Below are 13,962 nucleotides of genomic sequence, written 5' to 3'. Positions count from 1 at the left end.
CTCCATAGGATCATCTTCCATCTTTTTTTTAGGCCTTCTGGGCTATGCCAAAATTTAAACTGTTCCTTCCTTTGCATATGTTCCTGGTAGTTTGATTAGAGCATAATGCTAATGTTTGAATTCTGTGTGGGCCAGTGAGTCATTTCATTCCATAGCCAGTTGTTTTACAAGTGCATGCAGCTGGTTCCAGAGGCACCTATTGGGTTGTTTGCTTGACCATTACCAATCCATTTTCACTGTGGGAAAAAAACCCTAATCTTCTTTAGTAACAAAAAGACCTGCCACTTTCATATGTGAACACAGTAGATCTGTACAGATATTTTACTGGTGTAAGATACTTTTCTTGTCGTGTTGACTCCCCTTTTACTTCTAGAGTTTTTGTGGTCATGGTCACCAAAATATAACTTAGGATACTTAATGCTCATCTAGGTACACTGCATAAAGCTGTGGTCGATTTGCACGAGGACTTAATGCTGTTAAAAACAGAATTGTTCCAGAAGTGGTTTTGCCTAGGTTATTTATTTAAATCTATAGATTCTTTTGTACCATGAAAAATTCCTTCATCCTCTTTGTTTCATGAACAGTGTGGTGTTTGTTTTCAGTTGCCATCAGGGTTATGATTCTTATTGTGGTTTGCTATTCACTGAGATTCTTATGTGGTCTAAAAGTTTCTCTGTAAGTCTAACTTTTTTTTCCTTTTAAGAAATCATTTCTTAAAGCCCCCAAATTTACTTCTTTTCTTTTAAGAGGTCATTTCTCAAAGCCCCCCAGATTATTAATTTTCACTAGTAAGAACTATACTAAACTATTCAAAATCCTAATCTATAAAGATTTGAATTTATAAATTGTATTAATTGAATAGGTTCTCTGGTTACAGAGCTCTGAAAAACTAACAGGGTATAAAGTCTAGAATCTCTTTCCTTCTTTTTCTTGATACTGAACACACAAAATTAGTAAACAAAATTCCTTGTTTACTAGGGATCATTCATTGTGGACTCTGATTAGACCGTATTTATTCCTCAAGGGTCTCACTTTTTCAAGTTGATATTGCCTTATTGTTTCCCCAGGGAAGATAGGGACAGGGACCAATTATAACTAAAAATATTAGTTCTTCAGATTTATGAAAAAGCAAGTTTAATGTATGAAAGTGTGTAAGAGGATGCAGGGGAAAGAGATGCAGGGATTTGCGATGGGCATGGGGCAGTGATCTGAGTTAATTACTACACCATTTATGGTCTGTTCACTGTGTATGTATAAGTTGATTTCTAAAGTCAAATAAATAAGTAGATGCTCTAAAGGGCAAAGTATTAGAAAATGTGTAAAACCTGCATTAACAAATATTTGCTGGGAGTTTATATATGAAATAATAGGTTTTGGCTGAAAGTTATAGAAACTTTTCAAAGATAACTTAAAATATTGGGAATATTTTAATGTAAAATCATCTACATTTGCCAAAATGATATTTAATTTTTAATTTGTATAAATTCCTCTTCTAATGAAAATATATGTCTGAGCATTTCTACTCCCTTTAACAAGAGAACTCTCACTTTTCCATTTTAATCAATAGCAATTTTTAATAAAGTTTGAGAAAAAGAGAAGATAATAATTTGGTTTTTTTTTTTTTTAGGTGAGAAGAATATATATATATTTTTTAATTAAAAGGGTAAAATGCAGTATAAGTAATTTTATTAGGCATCGGTGTTTTAGTCTTATGACAAAAGAGTCTATATAGGGACTTCCCTGGTGGCACAGTGGTTAAGAATCCGCCTGCCAATGCAGGGGACACAGGTTCAAGCCCTGGTCTGGGAAGATCCCACATGCTGTGGAGCAACTAAGCCCGTGCACCACAACTACTGAGCCTGCGCTCTAGAGCCCGTGAGCCACAACTACTGAGCCCATGTGCCACAACTACTGAAGCCTGCGTGCCTAGAGCCCATGCTCCGCAACAAGAGAAGCCACCGCAATGAGAAGCCCACGCACTGCAACAAAGAGTAGCCCCTGCTCGCCACAACTAGAGAAAGCCTGCGCACAGCAACAAAGACCCAACGCAGCCAAAAATAAATAAATTTATTTATTAAAAAAAAAAAAAGTCTATATAGTTTTTTTTTCCCTCTGTGAGTTGGATTTAAAATTTTTAATGTTTGGGACTTCCCCGGTGGCACAGTGGTTAAGAATCTGCCTGCCAATCCAGGGGACACAGGTTTGATCCCTGGTCCGGGAAGATCCCACATGCCACGGAGCAACTAAGCCTGTGCACCACCACTACTGAGCCTGCACTCTAGAGCCTGCGAGCCATAGCTACTGAGCCCGTGTGCCACAACTACTGAAGCCTGTGTGCCCTAGAGCCCACGCACCACAACTACTGAGCCCACATGCTGCAACTACTGAAACCCGCACGCTCCAGGGCCCACATGCCGCAACTACTGAGCCTGCGTGCTGCAGCTGCTGAAGCCTGCACACCTAGAGCCCATGCTCCGCAACAAGAGAAGCCACTGCGATGAGAAGCCCGTGCACCGCAAGGAAGAGTAGCCCCCGCTCACCACAACTAGAGAAAGCCCATGCGCAGCAACGAAGACCCAACGCAGCCAAACATAAATAAATAAATAATTTTAATGTTCTTGTTTTCTATTTTATGTGCCATCATATTTTTGAGGCTCAGTAGTTTATACCTATTGAGAAAGCATCTCAGTTGAAAACTAAAACCCTTTGAATTATTCTGCAGTTATCTTCCTGTATCCTGTGTACTCATAACCCAATCCCATTAATTGTTTTTTATTCAAAATTTGTCTCCTACTTAGCCTTTTTCTTCCCATTCTAACACCACAACCCAATAGGCCCACATTATCTCACCTTCTATTTGGTTTCCCTGACTCACTCTCCTTTACCTTTCAGAGCCAACCAATCACCACATTCTGCTGATTTTACCTTCTAAATATTTCTTGATTTATCCCCACTTCTGTTTCTGCCTCATTGTCTTTCACTTGGACAGTGGGAAGGGTGACAGTGGAAGAAAGAAGAGTATGAATTTGTGATGATAGTAGCTACCAATTTTTGAGCACTTTCTAATGCTAGGCATTATGCTAAGCGTTTTACATTCATTTTCTTATTTAATCCTTATAACTATTCTAAGAGCTGTGGATACTGTTTCTATCCCTATTTTATAGGTGGGAAAACCAGAGAGGTTAAGTAATTTGCACAAAGTCATGGTGGCAGAACAAGGATTCAAACCCACTCTGACCCAAGAGATTGTGTTCTTAACTTCAGCCCTGCACTGGCTCTTATATCCTTGGTCACTGTTTAGGAGGTAGGATTGAGAGGCCTTGGTAATGGTTGTAAAGGGTAAGAGAGATGCTATGATCTGAATGTTCATTTCCCCCTAGAAATCATATGTAGCGATCGTACCCCCGCAAGGTGATTGTATTAGGAGGTGGTGCCTTTGGGAAATGACTAAATCATGAGGGCAGAGCCCTTATAAATGGGATTACTGCCCTTACAAAAGAGAGATTCCTTGCCCCCTTCCACCATGTGAGGCTATAGCAAAACGATGGCCATCTGTGAATTAGAAAGTGGGCTCTCACCAGACACCAGATCTGCTGGTTCCCTGATCTTGGACTTACAGCCTCCAGAACTGTGAGAAATAGATTTCTGATGTTTATATGCCACCCAGTCTATGATATTTTGTTATAGCAGCCCAAACAGACTAAGATAAGAGAAGACTCTAGTTTTCTGACTTGAGCAACTTAAGGGATGTAGGTGCTGGTCTCTGAGATAGGGGAACATGGACAAATTTGGGGGAAAAGAGGATTTGAGTGAAATGGGTCTCTGAGATAGGAAATGTGGGCGTTTTTGGAGGGTAACAAATATTTTAGTAAGATGAAGATGACTTTTGTTTTGGATACATTGAGTCGGAGGACATCCTAGAAGAGTGGCCCAGTGTAAAACTGAATATGAGTCTTCCTTTAGAAGGCCATGCTAGAGATAAATATTTGGCTTAAAGATACTGGCTGACACTCTGGGAGTGGGGAGTTCACTCAAGACGACGACTAAATGGGATGCATACTGAGAGTTGAATCCTGTGGAAACACCCATGTTTAAAAAACAGGTGGAGAAGTATCTGCAAAGGATACTGGATACAAACTGTTTACAAAGCTAGGAGATGATGATATCTGTGAGGCTAAGGGAAGAGTTTCAAGTAAGGAGGAGTGGCCACTTGTCAAAAATGAGAAATCAAGCATGATGGAGACTTGAAAAGTGACCTTGAGCTTTAGCAACAGTTGGTGAGAAAGGGAAACGAAGAATTCAGATTACTGTGGGATGGAGAATGAATGTGAATCAGGAAAGAGAGGTGAATGCTACCTACTTTTTCAAAGATTTTTTTGTGAAAAGCAGTATAATAGTAGTGGTTATGAGCTTGGACTAGACGAGACAGTCTGGGATCAAATTCTGGCTCTGCAGTTTATTAGCTTTGTGACTTTAGGCAAGTTGCTTAAACTTCTCAGTACTTCTGTTTCCCATCTGGAAAATGAGAAAAATAATAGTACCTGCCTTAGGGTTGTTGTGAGGATTCAGCTAATACATATAAAGCTCTTAGAAGATTGTCAGATTATAAAAACTTTTCAAGAAGTATTAACCATCATCATCATTATTCTCATGCTGGAAAACTAGATTGGGGAAATAGGCTGGGATCAGATAATGAGGAGCCATATGTGTTAGTTGAGACAGTATGGATTTTATCCTAAAAGTAGCCAAAAACTGTCAAAGAATGTATATTTGACATGTTTAACCTTTGAAAAGGGTTACTGTTTTCCAAAAAACATATCCCATATTCAGGTAGGTATGCTGCCACCAGGTGGCAGGTGTATGTTATTGCTATACAGATGAAGCAGTAAAACCATGAGGTTTTTTTTTTTTAAATATAAAATATTGACTGATTCAAATAGCTAAATGTAAGCACCCTACTTCTAGCAGGGTACTTTGTTCCCAAAAAACTGATTAGTTAAGTGAAGGAGAGAATAAGAGGGTTATAGTAAAGATAGAGAGATATCAAAGGAAGCTAAGAGAAGTATAGTTGGGCCTCATGGGAAACTGAACAGCCATTTGGAACCAATGCCATTCTCTCTATCATCCCTTATTTCACTTTCACAATATCTGATGCTCCTCTCTTTGCAGATCAGCTTGTTTTGCTTGTACATCGGTTTGCACATGACCAAAAATTAAAGATGAATCCCCAAATTTGTTCTATTCAATGGAATTGTTTCCCACTATAGACACTTAAAAAAAAAAAGAAGGGGGAGAGAAAAATTATTTAAATAGTGCAAGCAAATCAATTCATAGAGTAAGCATCTAGCTTAGTGGTTCCCAAACTTTGCTTCACGTTAGAAGCCTCTGGAAAGCTTTAAACAATTTCAAAGCCTAAGTCACACTCCAACCCCAAATCAGAAAGTCTGAGGTGTGATCCAGGACTCACTATTTTTTAAAGATCCTCAATGTGCAGTAAAGTTTGGGACCCACTGACATAGCTAATTTGTGTGATTCTGCAAAACTAGGTGATTATACATCATGAACTCTTATATGCCAGCTACTTTACTTGGTGTGCAACTAAAGAAGTAAGGATGATTTAACGTCAGAAGGAAAACTGGCTGTGCTGAATACACAAGAAAGTATTTTAGTCTGCAACATGACTAGTAGGTTGATAGCATAAATGTACTTTATGGGTGAGTTTAGGGATATTTATATGATTATTGCATCATGCACTGATTTTCAAATCCTTCAGTAAGATTCATCTCCCCTCTGTTACTTTCTGGACATCTTTTCTAACTCTTTGTTCCCTAATTCCAAGAGAAGAATCTAATCAACTGCCTCTTTTCTCATCAAACTAGATTGGGAGGAGCAGCTGGGGTGTCCTGTATGGTAGGAGCTATGAGCACTGGCCAGTTTCCTCAGCAGGAAGTTCTAAACACATACTTTAAAAATACTTAAATATGTGTCACCTGCAAAAGAATACATATAAAATATATAGATAAGAAAAATGATTTTTTAAAAACGACCTCTATGCCTATCACCCAGTTTAAGAAGTATGCACATTCAAATACGTTTGAAACCTTTCCCAATCTAATCCCACCCCCTCCCTACCTAAGGTAACTGCAATTCTGAATTTTCTTTATCAGTGCCTTGCTTTTCTGTACCACATATGTTTACATAATATATTAGTTTTGCTGTTTTTGAACTTAATGGTATCATATTGTAAGCAGTATTTAATGATTTTCTTTTTGTTCAGTATTATGTAAAGATGTTCACACCTGCATACTATTCCATTATAGGAATTTACCTCATTTAGCATTCTCATATCAATGAGCATTTGGGTTGTTTCCAGTTTTTCTGTTACAAACACTGGTGCTGTGTTAACTTTTGCCCATTTTCCGATGCATATGCCAAGGGCCTAGAAGTGTGCAGAGATCATAATCCCATGGCCCCTCAGTCCTCGGGGAGTAGTGTGTGTGTTGTGGAATGAGATAGGAAGAGGAAGTGAAACCAAAGCCAACTGATATTTATGTGTTTATTATACACCCCGTTTCATCACAAATGATCTCTGACAGATCATTGGAGCTGTTGATGGGCACTGGATATCTGACAGGATGGGCCATTGAAGTGACCAGATACAGCAGTTCTTTTATTTTTTAAGTCAATATTTCCTGCAAAAAAAAAAATGCGTATAAGAGAGAATAATATTCTATTACCTGTGGCTTATAAATGAACAAACCTCAGATGATAAGCTGGCATGTATTTATGCTGCTGAGGGTGATAGCATCTGTTACAGATATACCTTGTTTTAGGGATTCTCCTTTACATGAACTGCTATTTATTTGTTTATTTTTGATGAGATTAAGCTTTATACTATGCAGAAACTAGATAAGGTTGGGGCAAAGTGCCATTGTTCTCACCGTTCAGTGTTAGCAGTAAATGAGGTGACAGTGAAATGAAACAGAAGTTGGTGGCATCTGAACAGTGAGGTGTAATAATCTGTCACTGTTAGCAGTTATGCTTATGGGATGTCTGGAGAGGGTGTCTGGAGAGGCTGATGAAAGAGGTCAGGCCCCAGGACAGCATAATTCCTGGGACTTCTGCCTTATTTCTGTCTTTTGGGATGAGATTTTTGGTAGATGTGTAGTTGTATTATATCCTTTTAAAAATAGTGATATTAACATATGGGCCCATAGTTTTATTAGTGAATATTCTTTACAGATCTTTGGGGGAGGGAGGGAGGCAGTGAAAATCTTTCAAAAAAGAAAACAATTACCCATAGTCTCATAACCTACAAGTAATCACTATTAGTTTGTTCATTCTTTGTTTCTATGTATATTTTTAAGCTTAGCTTGAATCATACTCTGCATGCAGTTTTGGCCTCTTTTCTCCCCCAGCTTTATGTTGAGAGCATTTTCCCACATTAAATTTTTTTGGAAAACATTATCTTTGACAGGTACATAATATTACATTGTATGGTTGTACAGTAATGTAACCATGGACCTGATTTATCATTTTAGTTGTTTTTTTAGAAACTATACAGGTATTCTGAAGTTCTGAGGAATAAGCCTAAAATTATTGCTTATGGTTCCTCTTTTCTGTAAAAAAGAAAAAATTATCTTTTTTTTCACTCAACAAATTTTTATTGAGAACCTACATGTAGGCACTATTCGAGACTTAAGAGTATTACATAGGCTTTGATTTTGATTAAAAATCCCTGCCCTCCTGGAGCTTATCTTCTAGTTATTTGTTCTGCAATAATAATTTGACTTCATATACTTCTTATAGTAACATGAGCCTAAAACAGTATTTTGATAATTTTATATACTTAGAAGTGATTTGTTCTGAACACTATAATGTAATCATTCCGCTTTTTATTCTATATCTTTTTTCATTTGGGATCATTTAGTAATAGATACTGTTTATTGAACTGTTTTTTCAAGCAACAGTTAAAAAGAAACTTTTTTATAATGTAGAATTCTAGTTTTTCTTCTACATAATTAAGTGAGAGTACAGGGAAGAAAAAGGGAAAGGAACAGTTGAAAAAAACTTTTCTAATTTAGGCATTGAAAGCTGGAAGAAATTTTATTGATTGATTGGCATATAGTTGATCTACAATATTATATTAGTTTCAAGTGTACAACATAGAGATTTAATATTTTTATAGGTTATACTCCATTTAAAGTTATTATAAAATATAGACTATATTCCCTGTGCTGTACAGTATATCCTTGTATCTTACTTAAAATATTTTATACATAGTAGTTTGTACCTCTTAATCCCCTACCACTGTATCTTGCCCCTTGCCCCACTGGTAACCACTAGTTTGTTCTCTATATGTGAGTCTGTTTCTGTTTTGTTATATTCATTTGTTCTGTTTTTTAGATTCCACATATAAGTGAAAACATACAGTATTTGTCTTTCTCTGTCTGACTTATTTCAGTAAGCATAAAACCCTCTGGTCCATCCATGTTGATACAAATGGCAGAAGTTCATTCTTTTTTATGGCTGAGTAATATTCCATTGTATGTATACCACATTTTCTTTATCCATTCATCTGTTGATGCACACTTAGGTTGCTTCCATATGTTGGCTATTGTAAATAATGCTACTGTGAACATTGGGGTGCATGTATCTTTTTGGATTAGTGTTTTTGTTTTCTTAGGATATATCACCTAGGAGTAGACTTGCTGGATCATATGGTAAAACTGAAAGAAGTTTTACGAGATCCTTCTAATCCTCCTCTTCATTGTACAGTTGAAAAAACTGAGTTCTCTTGAGGTTAAGTGGCTTGTCCAGTGTCACATAGCTAGCTTATTAGAGTCTCTGTAAACACAGCAGTCCAGTACTCTAATATATGTAATCCATATTCTTTTTGAAACATTATTTTCACTCAAAAAATAGTTGGGCCTACTATGTGCCAGACAATGACATGTGTTAAAATTTGCAAAATTAAGGTAACTTTTTCAGTTCCAGAATCTGTTTTCTTCTTAGACATGAAGGTGTTCCAAAACTTTAAGAAAAATTCTGCATTGATTGAGGTTGTAGGATATAAATAAGACTGCTGGCTCCATAAGGTAAAGTCCTGTGGTCTTTTCCATATCTGATTTCCTCGGGTCTATTTGGCACTGTTATTTTCCAACAGTTTGTATTCTGTCATATCGTTGGAAAATATTCTTCAGAGCATCTTTAAAGTGTTGCTTTTGTCTTCTTTGTTTTCAGTTGCCCTACTTCAGCTCTACATACAAATTGTGTTTGGGTCAACTGTGTTATTCTTCTGTGTTTTCATAGTTAGGTCCCTGAAGTTTTGTTGTAATAGCTCGTACAGCATTCTTGTTCAGCGTTCATTAAGGAATATCACAAAGGTAAAGGCTGCACGGACAGGTACAAATAGTTACATAATTAGAATTAATTAGGATTTCTTAAATTTTCTACAGTAAAAACATAGCTGCTTATAGCTGCTTTTGAAGACTAGAGAAAGTAGATAACATTTTAAAAATATTTTATAATTTCTTGGTGTATGTGTGTGTTGTGTGTGTGTTTTTTCCCTAGTGTTGTCAAAATATTTGTTTTGGTGATTTCATTTGTTCATGCCTTTAAACTTCGTGTTCTAGATTTAATGTTAGTGTTTTTAAGTTTAATGACAAATGAAGGAAAAGAGCTCAGAATGCATGGAATGCAGATTGGTATAATGGAAAGAATACTGGATTTAGAGTCAGATGTTCTTGTTCTATTTTGCTACTTTTGGGCAAGTAACTCATATTTGTCTTCAAATCTCAGCTTCCACATTCTTTTCTCAATATTTCATGACTTCTCCCTTACATTCCCATTCAAATTAAGTCTTTCTGTTTTAGACTTTCTTTAGTACCTATGCTTTTTTTTCAAAGCACATTTTGTCTCTTGAAATGATATATTTCTGTATTTGTCCATATTTGTTTAATTTTTTTCTTTCTACCTGGATTACAATTCAGAGGAGTAGGGTTTGTATCTGTTTCATTACTACCTACCCTGCACAGGGCAAACACATGGTAATTTATTCCATAAACTCAATATTTATTCCATAAACACAATAAATATTTTTTAAATAAATGAACTACTCACTACTGTCTGTCATATGCCAAGTTATTTCCTTCACAGCTATAAAACTCTACAACCACACCTCTTACAGAAAGCCTTTTTTGAGAAAATCAGGACAAGAGAAGTTCCCATACTACCTCCTTAAAGATACATAGGACTGTTGAGTTTACAAAATTGTACACTAACTTCTACCTTGTTTCTCACCACTCAGTGAAATATTAGGCTGGCCTAGACTAAAAGATCCTACTGTTAAGACCGTGTATTTCAACTCATGTCTAGCTTTGTGCCTGGCACATAAACACCTGATGAACTCTCAAGAAACAAAACAGATTCCAGTTAGTACTTTTATTGAAGTGACATTATAAAAACTTGGCATTTTTTTTACAGCATTAAAAAAATTCCCTGTTTTATTGAGAATGATCATTTATAAATAAATATTGAGTTTATGGAATAAATTATTGGTCATTTTTATTTAATTATTTATTCGTGTTCTGGTCAGGGTAAGACATTTGCTTGAGATCTGAATTAGTTTTGAAAGACAAGTGTATATGGACATGATATCTTTCCAGTAAATCTTGCAGCTATTTCCGTGCCTGCATATGTTAACATTTTTATAATTGGCTTCCAAATGACAAACACAGATGTCTGTAGTCTGAATTTCCAGCATGTTTTAGAATAAATGTTTTTCCAGTAATTTAAAGTGTACCATTGCAGTATCAAATGATTAGCTAATTGAATAGAGTTTCTGATTTTTGCTTATCTGCCAGCTTGCCATTTTTCAGATTTAAAATAAAAATAGATAGCTGTTTATGATGTGATTTATGATGTGATCTTGTTCCCTTTCTCATGTTTTTACAAAACAGAACTCTTCCTAAAAAGCTATTATGGGCATTGTTTTTCTGAGAATTTAATTTTGTCATTTGTTTAGTTTTTCTGTTTATTTGTTTTGCCTAGTGGGGTAGAGAGATTATGGTGAGAGGGAATATTTTATATTTTAATTCATTTAATTGCCACTTTGAATTCTGAGACCATGGAACTTTTTTAGATAGTGGGATTAGATATGCCAGTTTATCATCTTAGTTCTTAGGTTCTGTGGAACAGTGCTTAAAATTATTGCTTAATGTTAACTTTTCTATAAAAGGTACATTATCTTTTTTTCACTCATCATGTATTTATTGAGTACTGTTCTAGATTTTGAATATATAGCAGTGAACAAAAGTTCTTACATTCATGGAGTTTACCTTCTGGTTAATTGTTCTGAAAAAATAATATGACTTCATGTAATCAATAACATAGGCCTGAAACAATGTCTTGGTAATTTTATGTCCTTAGAAGTGATTAGTTCTAAACACTGTAATAGAACTATTCTCCTTTTTTATTTTTTATTTTTTATAGCTGGGTTGGGTCTTCTTTGCTGCACGCGGGCTTTCTCTAGTTGTGGCGAGCAGGGGCTACTCTTCACTGTGGTGTGTGGGCTTCTCATTGCAGTGCCTTCTCTTGTTGCAGAGCACAGGCTCTAGGCATGCGGGCTTCAGTGGTTGTGGCACACAGGCTTAGTAGTTGTGGCGCACAGGCTTAGTTGCTCTGCGGCATGTGGGATCTTCCTGGACCGGGGCTTGAACCCTTGTCCCCTGCATTGTCAGGCGGTCTCTTAACCACCGCGCCACCAGGGAAGTCCCTATTCTACTTTTTATTCCATATCTATTATTAACCTTTTCATTGGGTTCATTTAATAATGGATACTGTTGTCTCAGGCAGCGGGTTTTTTGTTTGTTTTTTTAAAATTTTCTCTTTTGTTATGTATTTGTACATCTAAATAAATATTAAATATAAATTATATATCCTAACAGAGTTGGAATTTTAAACAAAATCTTCATTATTGTCCTGATATCCTCTGCTGTCTGAATATATTTTTAAATCTTAAGAATGTCATTAGCATATTTTTGCTTTTACATTCTTTCTGAGGGATCGTTTTAAAATGATGTCCCTAGACTTTTGATTCTATTTACAGATAATATATAATAGTGTTTCAGTTGGTTTATTTTTAAGAATGAATTTGCTCTCCAAAGTAGTTTAAATGCATTCCAGCAGCTTACTAATGTACAAATAGAGGCAACTGGTCTTGCATCTGTTCCTTAAGCAGATAGTAGAATAACCAACTAGTTGCTGATCAACTGGGGAAGAAACTTAAATGTGATATATTTTTATATTGCAGGATCAGTGATTAGATATTTCTGACTTATTAATTAGACACATTTGTTAAGTAAACAGTACATATCTATAAACTTTTCTTCATTTACAGCAGACATATGCTGTATGTTATTCTATAGATTCTAGTATTTGTCACATTTTGATAGTTAATGATATCAACATCATCAAGATTGCTTTAATCCTTTATATCATAAGACATTTACTGGCCATCTTTGTAATTGGTCTAATTTATATATTAATATGTTTGTATATTTCCTCTATTTCCTCTTTTTAAGGCACAGAGGGCTTACACCTGTTCTTATGCTTTTGTTTCTTTCAGAATGACTGAGTTCAAATTAAATTTAGGAATTGGTAGTTAATAGTTGCTTCATATAAAATTTGGAAAATTTATGCACCAAAAAGGAAATTTCAAGTGAGCATAAGGAAAAATACCTGTAATCCCAAATCCAGAGACAGACCAAAGTTGTTATGGTTATATTCTTACAGAATTTATCCAGGCCTATGTGTATAATGTTATTAAAATTTAAGATAGGTATAATTGTTGAAGGCTGTGAGCCTGAGGCCTGCCTTATCTTTGTTAAAAGAGATGCACTTAATTTTCCTTTCACTAAAAAAGGTTATGTTGCAATATTATACCTAATGTTGTATATAAACATTTACTATTAATAATGGTTTACATTAATATTTTTAATATTAATAATGGTTTGCATTAGTATTATTTTAATTGAATTAATCTAGTATTGCCCAAAATATGTTATCCATACTTCTGATATAGGTAATGATGAGATATTTTAGGTGATATCCGATCCAGTATTAAAAAACAGTGGATAGTATTGTAAAAAAAAAAGTTACTACTTTTCCAGGTTTCTTTAACCAGGTTTCTTATAAGCCAAAAGTCTGATACTCATAGATCCTTAGCACCCCTCTAACACTTGCCTGTTTCTCTTAGAACCTTCAGCAAAATATCTAGCTAAAATTTTAATAATACAGTTTTATTTTTCATTGTATTCATTTTTGTTTTTATTTTTTAAAAAATGACAAGTGATACTGTTTTTAATTTATGTCAAGGATAGAAAGTATCCTTTTAAAATAAATTTAAATAAGAAAAGTACACTAGTTAAAACATATTAAGTAACTGGTAAGTTTAGGTGACACTAGGATATGGCAAAAATCCTGATGATGGTATGCAAATGATTAAGGGCTAGGAGGCTCTACTGTTTGATACTGAAAATATTTATAATTTTTCCCATTATAAACAAGTCTGCAATGATCATTTGTATAGCTAAAGCTTTTTGCATGAAATAATTACATTTACTAATATAAGTAAGTGGAAGTTGCAGAAATTCCACAAAGCAAATGCATTTAGAGCTCCTATGTTTTCATATAATCTCATATCCAGAGATTATACTCTCACTAAACGGTGAATGAGAATGCCTGTTTTTTATTCTACCCAACTCTGGGCTAATTTTTTTTCTTTTGACATGATATTTTCAGTTCTTCTCAACATTTGAACAGTATTCATTCAGAAATACCTAGTTTCTTTGCAATTCAGTAGTCATTCTTGTGTTAAACACAGTAACCGTTGTCCATTATTTTGTCATCATTTCAGTGATGGGTTGATCTTTTAAAGAAAGTGACTCCAAATCTACTTTT

General features: G+C 35.2%; 1 protein-coding gene across 16 annotated transcripts in view; it reads left to right on the top strand.

The window, feature by feature from the left end:
• Positions 1-13,962, top strand: part of AKAP9 (A-kinase anchoring protein 9) — a 149,783-nt gene that overhangs the window by 6,973 nt on the left and 128,848 nt on the right. The window lies entirely within an intron of this gene.

Source organism: Balaenoptera borealis (genome assembly GCF_965194805.1).
Source record: "Balaenoptera borealis genome assembly, chromosome: 7".
Taxonomy (NCBI): Eukaryota; Metazoa; Chordata; class Mammalia; order Artiodactyla; family Balaenopteridae; genus Balaenoptera; species Balaenoptera borealis.
This window is presented reverse-complemented; position numbering and strand designations above follow the sequence as displayed.